Source organism: Diorhabda sublineata, chromosome 3 (assembly GCF_026230105.1).
Source record: "Diorhabda sublineata isolate icDioSubl1.1 chromosome 3, icDioSubl1.1, whole genome shotgun sequence".
NCBI lineage: Eukaryota > Metazoa > Arthropoda > Insecta > Coleoptera > Chrysomelidae > Diorhabda > Diorhabda sublineata.
Window position 1 is genome coordinate 16,377,890 of NC_079476.1, and position 15,218 is coordinate 16,393,107.

The following is a 15,218-nucleotide window of genomic DNA, read 5'->3' on the forward strand; positions in this document are numbered from 1 at the left end:
TGATACTACGTCTGCCTCAAGGTAGTTGCTGCTTAATTCAAATTAGATTCAGTTTTAGATTTAACAGTGACGCATTAGAGTCAACGAGTCGAAGCCAATCCTTGTTACTTTCGTCTTATACATGGATTTTGAGAAAGATTTTCCTCGTGATCTTACGATATACCATTTTGTTAATTTCTCTTTTTCTGTATTATCTGATAGACCCATCATTCGACCAAATGAAGTATCAAGTAGTTTCTTTTTGATATCATAGTCGATTTGGCGACCACACTGATTTGAATAAGTCCACAAATAGATTGTGTAAACTACGGATGGAATAAGAGCTGCAATCCCAATTTAAATGGAATGAAGCTACAGTACAGCAAAAAGTGTAGAGACCTAGGAATTATCCAGGATAACCAATTTCCGTGAAGTATCATGTGGAAAGGAGATACATGACAAGGGAGGCTATTGGACGGAACTGTAGCTTCAGTGTTTTTACCACAATATAGCCTACCTCACGGTATAGGAACAGACCTAAGGACAGCAACAGAGGAAGTAAGACTGAGCTAGGAACCCTTCTAACTATTTCCGCTTGGTGATTATGTGTCTAAATGAAGTCGTAGGTATTTAGAACTGTTAACTCGTGAGACTTCACTTTCCCCAATTTTGACAGGTACACATGATTGTTTTCATGTAGTGGTCCAATCACTTTGGATTCTTTTGAAAACGGTAAGTTTTAACAAAATAAACCTGAAACAAAGGCTTCACAAAAAAAGTCGTGATATTTTTTTTCTAAGAGTCACCATTCCTGACATATCGCGATACTAAAAGTCACATTATACATGATATGCACACATTTCCACGCCATCTGTGAGGTAGTGTACTCGGCACGTTTTTTACCGTGGTTCCCCAGTGGGCCTACTCCACTAACTGTCATGTTAATTTTAGGATGATTTAAGGAAACAGTACCCCTCAAATTCTAGACATCACCTTATTATTGATATTGCTTTTGATTATTGGGTTAGCTATTGTTTCGATTTCTTCAGATATCTTAATCAGATTCATATTCTTGAAAGTCTACTTCAACAGTCATCTTTTCTTTGATTTCTTCTTCTCTCTCTTTCTCTTCCTCTTGCTGGATATTCATAAATTGTTAAATTGTCATTGGTCTCTTCATTAAAACTACAAGAATCTTCCTCTATTGTACTCAACTGGACATTTGAGCAAGACTGACGTTGGCAATTGGTACACGCTGGAAAACACAGCGATCCGACTTTTTTACAGCTATATTTGGCGCTATAACTTTTTTTGTAATTGCGAAAATAGTGTTGAGGAGTTTTTCTGGAGCAGATGAGAGTATACTTTTAGTCAGTTCCAGAGTATTATCTATCAATTTCTAGCCCCACTCTTCTAGGTACAGTTGATTGCCTAGCCATGTTTGAACTTGAAAGTATACTCAATACAAATGTATATACAAATGCCGATGCTGGAGGAAGACATGATAGTTGTGATTGTTTCTTGTTTCGGTTTTTCTTCACAAAAATTAAGTATCCGTATTTATCAATTCAAGTAATTTTTTTGCAGCTCCATAAATCCGTAAGAAGAAAGCTAATTCCGTCCATAATAATTATTTGACATGTGGAATCAATTTCTGTTTATACTTTAGTAGATATAAACACACAAATAGGTATTTATACTTGTCTTAAGTGGTTGATATGTATATACGCAGCTTGTATGTGCATATTATGTATAATGTGACACTAGAATCGCGATACCTGAGGAATGGTAGCTCTTAGAAAGAAAATTATGAAGATCAAGACAACTTTGGTTTGAGGCTCTCGGGAGGAGTTCAAAAAACACGAAATTTTGGCCTTTGACTCTGAATAACTTTTTTCGCTCACATGGGATCAATGTGTATGGATAATTTTTGTTATTGGACCACTATTTTTGTCTAAATTGACCGGACTACTACCTGAAAAGAAACATGTCCATCTGTCGAAATTGGGCAAGGTGAACTCTAACAATTTAACGGTGCTAAATACCTAGGACTTCATTTAGACACATAATAACCAAGCGGAAGCGATTAAAAGGGTTCGTAGGTCAGTCTTACTTCTTCTGTCGCTGTTCTTAGGTCTATATTTAATGGTGACCTCGAAGATACACATTGTGGTAAAAGGACTGAAGCCACAGTTCCGTCCAAAAGTCTCCCTTTTCATGTATCTCCTTTCCACATAATACTTCCGGAAAATTTTCTACCCTGGATAATTCCTAGGTCTCTACACTTTTTGCTGTACTGTAGCTTCATTCCATTTAAATTCGGATTGCAGTTCTCATTCCATCCGTAGTTTACACAATCTCAGTCTTCTTGAGATTGACTTATTCGTTGACTCATTCAAATCAGTGTGGGTCGCCAAATCGACTATGATATCAAAAAGAAACTACTTGATTCTTCATTTGGTCGAATGATAGGGTCTATCAGATAATACAGAAAAAGAAAAATTGAAAAAAATAGTATATCTTAAGATCACGAGGAAAATCAATCACAAAATCCATGCTTATGACGAAGCCCCCTAGCAAAAGGTAATTGAACAGAAGTTTGTACATATAATCGCCAGAAAACGAGAGAGATTATACAGAAAATGTGTCTTATGGCCTCAAATTATAGACAAGAAGACTTTTTAATACTGTGAAAAGCATACCAACTCTCTTTTTTGCGAAACGTTCATGAAATAATGTATATGAATGGATAGTTTGGTATATGACAACACGCTCTTTACCAGTGGATGAAGAAGCACTTAGAAGTGTAGTACGTTTAATTTAATCATCGTTGTCATTAAATTGTGAATCGATGCATTGTCTTCTTCGACGTATTTGGCCATTTTTCCTTAATTTCTGCCTTCAAACGATCTAACAGTTATACGCTATTGATTTTCCCTGCCTTTTGAAGATAGCCGATTAACAATATTCTGTGCGCATCCAAAAATACCGAAGCCATAATCTTTCCAGCTGGTTATTGCGCTTTGGACGCGTCGGACGTGGTTCATCGGCTGCAATGAAGTGATGGATCCGTTTTTTATCCATTGTCACATATCCAGGCAAAAAATTTGTTTCATTACGTGTCAACATGGCCAAGCACTGCTCTGAATCATCAACATGTTGTTTTTGATCGACTTTAAATAAACCCGGCATTCACTTTGAAAAAGCTTTCTCATGGTTACATGTTCATGCATATTTATAAACACGTAGCCTTCTGATATCTATACGGCTTCGGCTATCTCACGCAATTACAATTTACGATTAGATATAATCAATTTGAAGCTTGTACAGTATTTTTTTTTCGGCATGTAATGATAGATTAACAAGAAATTGTCTTGAAAATTTCAGACAATAACAATATCCCAACAACAATATTTGGCTACAACAAGATGATGCTCCACCACACTATGCGTGTGTGGTGACGCAATACCTGAATAATAAGTTTCTCAAATGATAAATTAAGAGGTGTGGTTTTATCGAATGGCCCCCCCGATCACCCACATGAATCCTTTAGACTATTTTCTGTGGGGTCACTTAAGAAACAGCGTTTTTAAAACAAAATCTGCTAATATTAGAATTAAAAGGTAGGATTATTACAGAAATAAAAAGAAATAAGCAGTCAGGGATGTTGCAAAATGTATTGTAAAGTTTTAAAAATTGCATGTTTTCTAAAATTTGTAATTTTTCTACTTCACAGGTGTGGATCTACTTCTAACATGACACAAACATTTAAAGATTTGTCTTCAGTTTTAGGTTCTCTGCGCCAGAATGTGTATAAATCTTCTACTGCACCAGTTTCGTTGCACTTTTTACTAACTTACTGACACTAGACCTTATTACGAGATTTCAATTAGCACATAAATTATTAAAGAATATTCAAATTAAACGAGTTTATTCAATCGTAGTCATCTAAATGTACAATATGTATGTACAACTTTGGTAGTGGGATTCATTTGAAATAACAAAGTTTATTATTTTTTCGGAAAAAGGAAAGATCTGACAGCAATATAAATACCACCATAATACCGGCGGTATCACAAGACCATTGTACACAAAAATTTGTGAAAAATTTACAAGCCCTTTCAACACCCAAAGGTGATTTTTTGAATTCATGTTATGAATATTCATGATTCACGCAATATATTATAATTCTTGAAAAGTGTTCGCGATCCTCTTATGTAGGGATTAGAAAATAAACTTAACCTCAAATTTAAAACCACATTTTGGTTCATGCTGAAAATCCCACTCTTGTTCGAAATACGACTTGACGCTAACGTCCTTTGTTCTAAAAGCCTATCAGTGAATTATAGAAGTTCAGATGGTATCGGACGAATTAAGCCGAAGTGAGGCGAGATATGGTAAACAATTTGGAAACTTGCCATGCAGAAAGATCAATGACGACGCTGGCTGGACGCCATCAAAATTAATTGACTGCAAAGATACACCCCCACCGATGAATTGAATGGAGGCTAGAGCATACTATTGTGATTGAAGATTTATGATTCATGTGCTATTAAGGATGAACACCACCGTTATATTTGATTGGTTTTTCTAATTACCTCCTACATATGTACCGGGTGGGCAACTAAGAACTGCCGTTGCACATTTTGATGTTTAGGGTGACCCAGAAAACACTTTTTTCATAGGAACCCTATTATTTAACGTCGTAAATTGTTTCCACGCCCTATTTCCAGCAACTTTTACTTAGGTAGGTCACTTATTTTGATAGGACAAACCGAATAAAAGGGTTACGGTGATTTTCGGCAACCAAAACCACTTTTTTCGATATAAAAGGAGTAGGTACCATTCAAATCATAATACATATTTCGTGCACATAGATATTTGTTCATATCGCTATTAATGCTGTCCCTATACTGGATTTTATTACTTCAGTGGCAGAGGAATAAAGACAATAATACATTCATAAAATATAATAAAATAAACAGAGAAACTGGAATTTATTCAAAAAAAGTTAATAGAATTTCACAAGAAAATTCTAGATTATTCTAAAAATTAAAACGTAAAAAGATCATATATAATCCTATAAAAATAAAATTGTTGTAAACACCTTTCAATGAATTTCGTTCGTTCAATGAATTTAGTTCTATCATTGAATCTTGTTAATTCAATCCCTTAAAATTAAGTTCTTCTTCCTTGTAATATTGTAATTTGTGTCAATAAAGTTTTTAAAAATAAATTCACGGAAGTTAAATATGTAATTAGAGCTAAAAGAAAAAAAAAGAAAGAAATTTTCCTTGTAAACCGTCACGAACGCGCAGGTTCTGTAGAGGTAGATTTCTGAGAGATTTTGAGCGATTTTTATTATGAATGCTTGAGATTTTTTTATGTTTATGAATGTTCAATTTGCGTAAACGTAAATTGTGATAAGTTAAAATAGTTTTAATAAGATATCTTCGGTGGAAATGGTCAATAAAAAAATGACGATAAACAATGATAACAGAAACAGTCTAACCAAAAAAATATGTGGAAATTGGAGTTTTCAGATGTTGGTCCTATTTTCACCAAATGCATAGGTTCGCTCCACTGTGCGTGACACCGGAAAACACGTGGAAATTATTTTCAAAATTTTAGGTCTACTACCAGAAGGAGCAACTGTATATATAAAAATAATAAAAAAGCAAAATTTCTGAGAATGAACCTTATTCCGTGTCACTTTATATAAGACTAGCTTTTACCCACGGCTTCGCTCGCATCCAATCCATTAAATAAGTATCAGAAATCATAATACTAGAAATATATCAAAAAATAATTTGGTTAATATTATCGACTTTTAAAAATTACTACATACAATGAAGTTTCAAAACATTTGTTCTGGCGTTTCTATCGGTCTTCTAGCTGCCCGCTGCTGAGCATGTCTTTCTAAACGACGTTGGGTCTTTGCCGCCTTGCTTGCTGTTGTCTTCTGGGCCGAAGATTCTTGATTTCGTGCAACTTTTGCTGCACGGGACCGTGACGAATTTTTAGATAATGTAGCTTCACGCTTCCTAGGAATTTTTTAGACATACGCTTTCAGTGACAGTCACTGAAGGTACCATTGTACCTAACCTCAAAAATTCCAAACAGCTGAAACTGTAGTCAATTGAATTGGATGTATAGATTGAATAAATATTGACTTGACCGTCGGTAATATCGTACGTCGATAATATAGTATTTAGGGTTTGAACTTCATTACTGTAAATTAGATGGCTTCGAAGTAGGAGAATGTTGATATTTGTTGACAATTTTTTTTTGAAAAATATTTTTTTTATTAAAAGTATACTATGTAACTTCTAGTACCTTCCAAAATATGTGTACAAAATTTTATGATGATTCGTCAAGTAGTTTTTGCTTGAAAGCGTAACAAACATCCACGTTTTCACATTCATAATATTAGTAAGGATAATCGATATCTTCAAAAAATTCTGCGTATTTTTCATTCCATTTCACTCCAAGCTTGGTTATTTTGTCACTATTCGTACAACCAAAATATGTAGTTTCAAGATAAAACACAGTTTTTGTGTCACATCATCAAAATACTTACATGTAAGCGATGTTTCTGAAATTGAACCTAGTTTATGATGTATTACAGAATTTTTTTATCTACTCATCTTTTGATTAGCTCACAACTTGCAAAATGAAGTCAATACTTTTTTATAACCAAATTTCAAATAATTTTTCACAATTTTCGAATACTTATAAACCTCTTAATATGTTTGGGTAAGACAACTTTTTTCTTGATTATATTGTTTTTAATTTTATATGAAAATATTCATGATGACAAGAATTGAAAAACAAAGATTAGAAGTGTCACTTTTAGGCTCTTGTAATGGTAAAACATTGTAGCAATATTCATCCAGCTATATCATAATGACATTATATTTTTGAGCCCTCGCATTTCCTCTCAATCTCCTTCTCTCTCTATCCCTCTGGTATGCAAATGGCGTCTGGATGGCTTAATTAAAAGTTACAACTCATTTTAGAAGAGGTACGTCATTAGAGTCAAGTGATTTAGTCGTGTAAGCGATGAAATTCAGTTTCGTATAAAAAATTTTAATCGACAAAAAAGGAAAATTTTAAAAGTTAGTATAGTTTTAGAAAATTTGGCGAATGAGATTTTCTAACAATAAAAAATTTAAACAATTCTAGAAATTGTCTAAAACTGTGTTTTTAAGTTAAGTATATTTCTTGAAAAAATCACCTGGAGTACTCTATCTCGGACTGGAAATTTCGGGTAAGATGCCATGGTATGCCATCTGTCCCAAAATATCTAGTTACTTGAAGTTAAGAGATATAATATTGGCTTTGTTTGTCAAAGTTTATTTGATTAAAAATATAAATCAGATGAGATGCTCAACTTTACTTAAGTTAGAATCTAGGTACAGGGTGTCAAACATAAGATGACCCATATACTTTTCTCAAAACCTATAAAAATTATCAAAAGTTCTTTGTATTTAAAGGAATTTTCAGATTTTTTACTTCTGTATTATACCCAATTCTTCAGTATTGACTTCAACTTTGGAATATTAAATGGAACACCCTATATTTTATTGCTTTTTTGATTTTGTAAACGTAAATGAGGCTATCTGGCATCATGTTCAAAAAGGATTTGTAAATACAAAACCTACGTTTATTGAATTTTCATTATTTTCGAGTAAAATCATACTGACTTTTTTAACTATTTTGTAAATAACAGAATCTCATTTTTTTTAATTGGCACACCGTGTATATTATAGCTCTAATAGAACGCACATAAAAATAAGAATAATTTCATACATACATGTCCTATATCTATATACAATGGTTGTGGAGTTATTTGATTTTTTATTGGCATAATTCAGATGTCAATAACCTAAAAAATCTTTAAATACAAAGAACTTTTGTGAATAAAGTTTCTTGATAACTTTTACAGGTTTTGAGAAAAGTATATGGTCACCTTATGTTTGACAATGAACAATTATTAACATATAAATCTGACATTAAACAAACTTTAAAATATGAAAAACAAATATTATGTATAAACAAAAAGCAAGTTACGAATTAGGGAGCTACCAAATACAAAGTTCACATATATACTGCCTTGTTTTGAAGGAACAACGCGCATATTCGCAGTGGGACCATTTATTACAAGACATGTAACGAATTCATTTTTCATTTGGTTTGTAGCGAGAAAATTGTCCGTTGCAAAAGATGGAGACTGTATTACCTCCATCGTCTATGATCTCTGACTCTAATTGATCTGGCATGATCGATATTAAACTTCTCAAAATTGTAGAAAATTTTCTAGGTGCAATGTTAGTTTTGGATTCATTGGAAATTTAGAATTGACTCTTTTTGCATCCCTTATTGCTAGCTCAGCATTTTTTACAGCAGTTTCCATTTTTTAAGATTCATTTCGAGTGTTGTGTCAAGACGCCATATTAAGAAGGGTTTTTGCGTTTTCGTTTGTTATTTGTATCAGTAGATTTTGGTAAAGGTGAGATTTGTGAGTTTAGGATTAAGCAAGATGCTGCTAGTAATTTTTTGGTCCAGCTTCATGCGAATTATTTTCAGTATCGGAATTTACGTTTATTTGCTCTATGTTGTTTTCTCGTTATTATTTGGTTCTTCTTCTCTCGATTTTTCTTTGATATCATTTGGTTCTTCGATATTTTGATTATTTTCAAAGTTGATGGTTTCCGCAGGATCAAACATTCACTCCGGAAAACTGTCTTTATTAAAAGGATATATACCCGTTGTAGCAAACCGATATCCAGCATTATTCATAGTAGCCGCTTTTTGGTAACAGTAGACAGTATTCTGTTTCAACCAACTAGTGATTTCTTGATTGTAGTAGGTCGAGAGTGGCCCAAAGAATGTGACATATAATGTTTGTACCCTGTGAATACAGTGCGGTGGTAGACAAAATAAGACAATGCCTTTACTTTTTGCATGAACCTGGGCCTCCAGCGATATGCTCATCTATCTTCAGCAACACTTTTGCGGTTTCTATAGGTTTAAGAAATTTCGGAAGTGGTCCATCCGTTCTCTTGAGCAAAATAAATTGAACCAATTGAAGATTCGAAAGCACTCATTGCACAAATGACTGTTAAATGCTGTCCATGTTCCGCACTACTTAATACCCTCACTTATTTGTTTCCTTTGGTGGCATAAATCTTACAATATTTTGAAACAACCGTAGTAAACCACTTTCATCCTTGTTCCAAATTTCTGTCGGCTATAGTTAACTTGCTCCAGAGCTTTTTCTAACGGATTAAAACCGCCCATGCTCAAACAAAATCGGTAAAGTGAAATAGAAGTATCTTCTTCTGAGAATTAAACGATTATTTGATGTTCTGGAGCGCAATTTCATATAAAGGTCCTCTAAAATCAAAGAACCAAGCTTCCATGTTTGGTGGCTTTCGATAGTATCGTCAATGGTTGTACTCTTCCAAATATGTGGTTTTTTTCTGCTCCTACAATTAATTTATTTGTTCCCTGGCAGCGTCGTCACAATGTGCTAAAAGGACAGAGTAGGTTTTGGATGCTAGCAACCAGTTTTAACAGCTCTTTTTGCTGCTTTCATGTTAAATTCGTCCCATCGAAAACGATTACATCTTCGACAGTATTTTTCCACCATTTTCACTTAAATTTACAAGAACAAACCAAATAATTAATTTTGTTACGTAAGGGCGAATCTAACTAGCGCGAAACTATAGCATGCCATCTCGCCCCCGAAAACCCTTTTTTAAAAATAAGACCGATTTACTCAAAATCACAATACAACATGACAACGGTTATATTATAGAATTTTAAAGTTAGGGTTCATAAAATCGATTAAACTTCAAGAAAATAGTTTTGTGGCAAGTTATAATAGTTAATGAAAAATGTCTTGTCTTCAAAAATCCAATATTTCAACTAACGTTTTTGTGTATGTTAAGAGGACGTCACAAACACATTTGCCGGCTTGGACACGATAGATAAACAGAAGGAAAAGGTTCATTGCACCCCAAACTTGTTAGAAACTGAGAAACTACCAGTATGTCAACTTGTCCGGTGTTCCAACTCAGAAACACTTTTCCCACAGAATTAATATATAAACACATTAGAAATGACATAAGTTCTTTTCAATTGACGAAGCTACTCTAATTCCAAAATTTAATCAAAAGATGTTTGAAAAGTGGTAACTAAATCTTTTGTTGGCCAAATTTATCTCTCCGTGACTTTTTCCTGTTGTTTAAATTTTTTGCTGTAGAAGACTCATTGTTGGGAAAATGTAGTAAACAATAGGTAAGTCTATGGAGACCATAAATTGGGAAAATTGGAGCAGCATAGATGGAATACCTTGAAAGAGTATAAGGAGTAACTAGAAATAACTAGGTATAGGGTTTTTCGCACCACATTGTATTTTATACAAAAATATATAGTAATTATGAAGTTTTCAGTGATATCTTAAAAATTGTATTAAAAATAATATGATAGACGTTTTCTGTGTACTTTTCCGCTATCATTTTTATCATAGAATGTACCTAGAAAAAATAGAGCCGAAAAACCCTATGCAAATGTACTTTTTCACATTTAGGTATGTTCTATGGCAAAACTGATAGCGCAATCATGTTCCGTGGCAAAAAATACATCGAAATCACGTCTCACATGATATTTTAAACAAAAGTTTGCCTCATAATATCAAAAAAAAATAACAGCTTTGCAAAGCCCAGTTTGGACAATTATTGCGTAGGATCTAAAAATTAAAAACAATTTTGGAAGTATGGATTTAGAACCTTCATTCCGTCAGCTTTCCAAATATGTAAACAACTTATGGGTTTAGTAACATTATAATCAAATTTCAGGGCAAAAACGAAAAATTTTCAAAAAATGTTCAAATTTGTCAATTTTTTTCAAGGTCAAAACATGACCTGGAAGTAATCGGAGTATTTTTCTCGTATTTCTAATTACATAAGCTATCTGCTGTAAAAACTTTAAATTCCTAAGTCAAGCCGATACTGAGATTTACTATTTTGGCACAAATGATTTCCATTTTCCATTATCATTCCATAAAATTCTCTCCCACTCTTCAAGCCAGCAATTTTTATGTTCTACGGCCCTCTGGAACCTCTCAATTTGATTTTGACATCTCCAATGATACTCCTCAAGTGTCACCCTTTCGAAAAGGTCACCTTCTATCAATATAGTTTTCACTGTAGAAGTACTGAAAGGCACATTTCTAGATCCAGTGATCTGATGAACTATCTTTGGGTTAGTTAGTAAATCTATCAATATTTTTTTTTATTCGTGTTTGACCATGAAAAAGATAAAATTCTATAAGTTTTTATGTATTGCTGTTTATTAATTGATATTCTATCAATATTTTCAGTTAAAATTAGTGGTTAGGTTAGGTTAAGTTAGGTTAGGTTAGGTTAGGTTAGGTGAGGTTAGATCAGGCTAGGCTCGGTTAGGTTAGGTTAGGTTAGACATGCGAAGCTAAACTATGATGTATAAATTAATTTTCTTTTTCTGGAACTTCAAAGTTGAAAAACTATGTGTAGGGATGATTTCCGCGCCCTACATATATATATATATATATATATATATATATATATATATATATATATATATATATATATGTCAAATTTTTCAGCATAATTTTCTCCATAACATACTAAAATTTTAACGAAATCGGAGGGTTGTAACCTAATCTAGATAATTACCGGTGGATGCATATTTTTTCACGTTATCGTCAACGGTACGTCAAGGTATTTTTAATTCGGTGACAATGGTACAGTTACTTTTGACTAGACTATGGAGACTTGCGATCAAAGCACCAGTTTCAACCAATTCCTCCTTGATTTCACTGGTTTTAAAACTTACAAGTCTGAATTCGCGAGAACGAAATAAACTCCTATACAAACTCTACAAAAAGATATATTGGTCCAGAAAGTATGAATCACAGCAAGCTCTTGTGTCTCACAGGGCTAACTGGGACTAAACTACAATCACAAACACCAAAAAAAAAATTATAATCGAATCAACCTCTCCTTCCAAGTTACAACTTGTCGCAGTCACCAAAAAAAAATAAACATGTGCTTGAATGAATTGAACAAATAATGAACACTAACAATATGAAAAAGAAATTTGTTAATGTTTATTATTTTGAAACTCAATGGATTATGGGGATGTCATGAACTTTCAACGGGTAGTTTGATTTCGTTTAATATCACTATTCATATTTATGAAAATCATGTTATCCATTTCATAACAATTTCGAAATAAAAATGCCACCGACAATAATTGTTATTATAAAATTTATATTAGGGGTAAATTGTGTCAACAGATAATTTATATCCATTTATTACAGATCATATTTGGAATTTGGAAGCGATAGTACGAAATATTTGATTTTACAAAAGGATTCATATTTATGTAAGAGTTCCATTTATTTTTGTTTTTCTGTTGTCAATATATGAATTTTGTTTGAATGAACCAATAAAACCCGTGGAATGTGTACAGTGGGTCGAAAAACGATGTCGAGTTCATATTTTTAAATGATTGGGCGTAATTGCTTGTTACTTCACCAGCGCCGATCTACTTTCGACGGCCAAACTACAGCAGCATCCAAATCAAGTTGTTTTGTTTTACCATCCTATGCCATCGTGTAGTATCGATAAAAATTCGTTATAAATATTGCTTTGTATCAAAATATACCAACACTACTATTACTGCACAAAATTAACTATTTTTAAATATCCTTAAGGAAGAAAAATTGGTGTTATATGAAAAAGGACAGTAAAAGGTAGACTATTTTATCAAGTATTTGGTTTTTTTGTGAAACTCAAGCAGATGAAGTGAAGTAACTATGTAGCGGCAAAGGTGTCACCAAAAAATTACCTGTGATCAAAACAATTAAGAAAAAAATGCTTAGATGGTTTGCACACCTATGTAGAATAGAAAACAATAGACCGGCAAAAAGGATATGGCACGCTAGGGAATGGGAAGAAAGAAAAAATTACGCCCAAAGAAAACGTGGGAAAACACTTTGCTACAAATCCAGGAAAATTTGTGTCTAATGAATTTGATGTTTTTCAAAAGTAACAACAAACACAATTCATAACTAATTTCCCAGACGATGAATACATAAGTATTGGAATGCTCGGGAATATATTAAAGTTATTACACTTTGGTGTTCAATTGTGCTATAATTTTAGTACAAAAACGCTTATATAGTATGATGCAAATTCGATTTTTTGTAAAACGGCGACATTAATGAAAAATTCTGAAATACGTCAATATCCATTTTGAAACAGTCTATTCATAAGGATACCTTTTTAATTTTGACGTCATCTATATGACCGTGATGCTGTCATCACTTAACTTTAAAAATGAGAATGTGGTTGTTGTATTACATATTTTTCTTTTATTGTCACTTCTAGTGTTACTTTATTGGTTCATAATCATCATCATCATTGCACAAGATCTTGAACAAAATACAAAAATTGGAAAATCGTGAAAGTAGTTGTTGGATTCAGTGATACAATAAGTTAGGCAAAGACATGAATTAAACCAAAGTGAGTTCGGTGTAGTGCAAATGAAACTGGTTTTTTGTGCATCGAGGGTGTTTTAAAAATCGGTTTTCCAGGGAGCTGTATCTCAAAATTAATAGTAGTTACGGTGTAAATAAAAGGAAAAAGCGACTGGAATTCGCAAACAATTCCCAAATGAGCCCTCTTAATTGTTCTCTTTCTGTTTGTTCTTCAAACAGTTCCATTTCTGAAAAAGCTATTTTAAAATACTAACCAAAGGCGCTGTTAAAACTTGCAGGATATTCGCTTACGTAATCAGTTTTAACAACGCGACCCAAACTACTTTCTGATTCAATTTTCTTCCAGTTATCAAAGAAAAGTAATTGGTTTTATGTTTTACTACACAAAATTCACATTAAATATATATAATCAGCAAATATTTTCCACGAAGTACCTACATCGCAAGCAATATTGTTCTACATTTATCGAATAATCAAAATAGAAACCTGTTTTTACTGAGTAAATTTTTTTCCCTTCGAATCATGTTTACAAACTTGAAAACAGGAATTAGTGACTATCTAGGTGAATATGACGCACCGAGGACCAAGTTGTAGCTTGATTGAGAAGCTGGTTTCAAAAAGGTACCAAATTCGTTGAATGATAATTTTCAGGAATCAACTTTTTTCTTGGGCTTTTCTGATAATGTAATTTCAATATTTTGTTTTCTTCGCTGTGAGTTTTATTAAATAAAACTCCTTGAATTTGATACATTTTGGGATAAAACTATGATTCAGTAGGTGTTTTTCTACTTCATAGTCCATTTCTAAGGAGAAATATGACCACAGGTTTTTTCATTCTTAATGAGATTTAAATGTGGGGTCTCTCTTAAGTTCTTTTCAATGCTTGCAAGTTTCATGCTTTTCTTAAGAAGTGTGTGCTCACCATTGAGAAGAAAAGCTTATCTTCAGAGGCAATCAATGACTAGACGTTATGTGGAACAGTATTTAAAATTCCAACAGATTCTTTAATATCATTATATTCATGGGAAAATATGATACTTTCTTCTTTTTAAAGGTTTTTTCGAGAATATGAGTTCTCGATCTGCTAGAATATATAAATGATCACATTCTGGGAAAAACCATTCAATGTTGATTTTTACTCGCCAAAACCATTAAAGTCAAAAGTAATGTATGACTCTTATTTTACGACGAGCAACTGTCTAATCGCATAGTTTTTATATTCCTAGCATTAATATAAGTCTCGAAGAAATTTCACAAACAAGATGTAATTTCTGTGCAGCCTCTTTCTCCTTCCACCGATACACCTATTTAGTTTTCCGTATTCATCATAAACTATCCATCTAAGACATGACACTATTTTTGTCTTCTATAAGAAGTTTTTGTCTTCTATAAGAAGCTTTACCAATTTGTGATTTTAGCAAAGGTTGATTCTGCATCCCATCAAAATTGATTGTTATTGAATTATCAGGTTTTAGGTTTAACTGATAAAACACCCATACATTTTTACTGAAGCAAATTCTAAATTAAATTTGGTAGTGAACAATTTTTTTACCTATCACAATACTCCATATACAAATAGTATTGTTACGAACAAGTTCACGAAATGAGTCCCTAGGCCGGTCCTGCACCACCTTCAGATCTACCTTGATTTGGTCCGTTTCTATTCTGTTCTTGTGTGTTTTTTGCG

At 32.9% G+C, this 15,218-nt stretch overlaps 1 protein-coding gene across 1 annotated transcript in view; it reads right to left on the reverse strand.

Moving 5' to 3' along the window:
• LOC130441225 (tolloid-like protein 2) overlaps positions 1 to 15,218 on the reverse strand; it is a 133,694-nt gene that overhangs the window by 72,862 nt on the left and 45,614 nt on the right. The window lies entirely within an intron of this gene.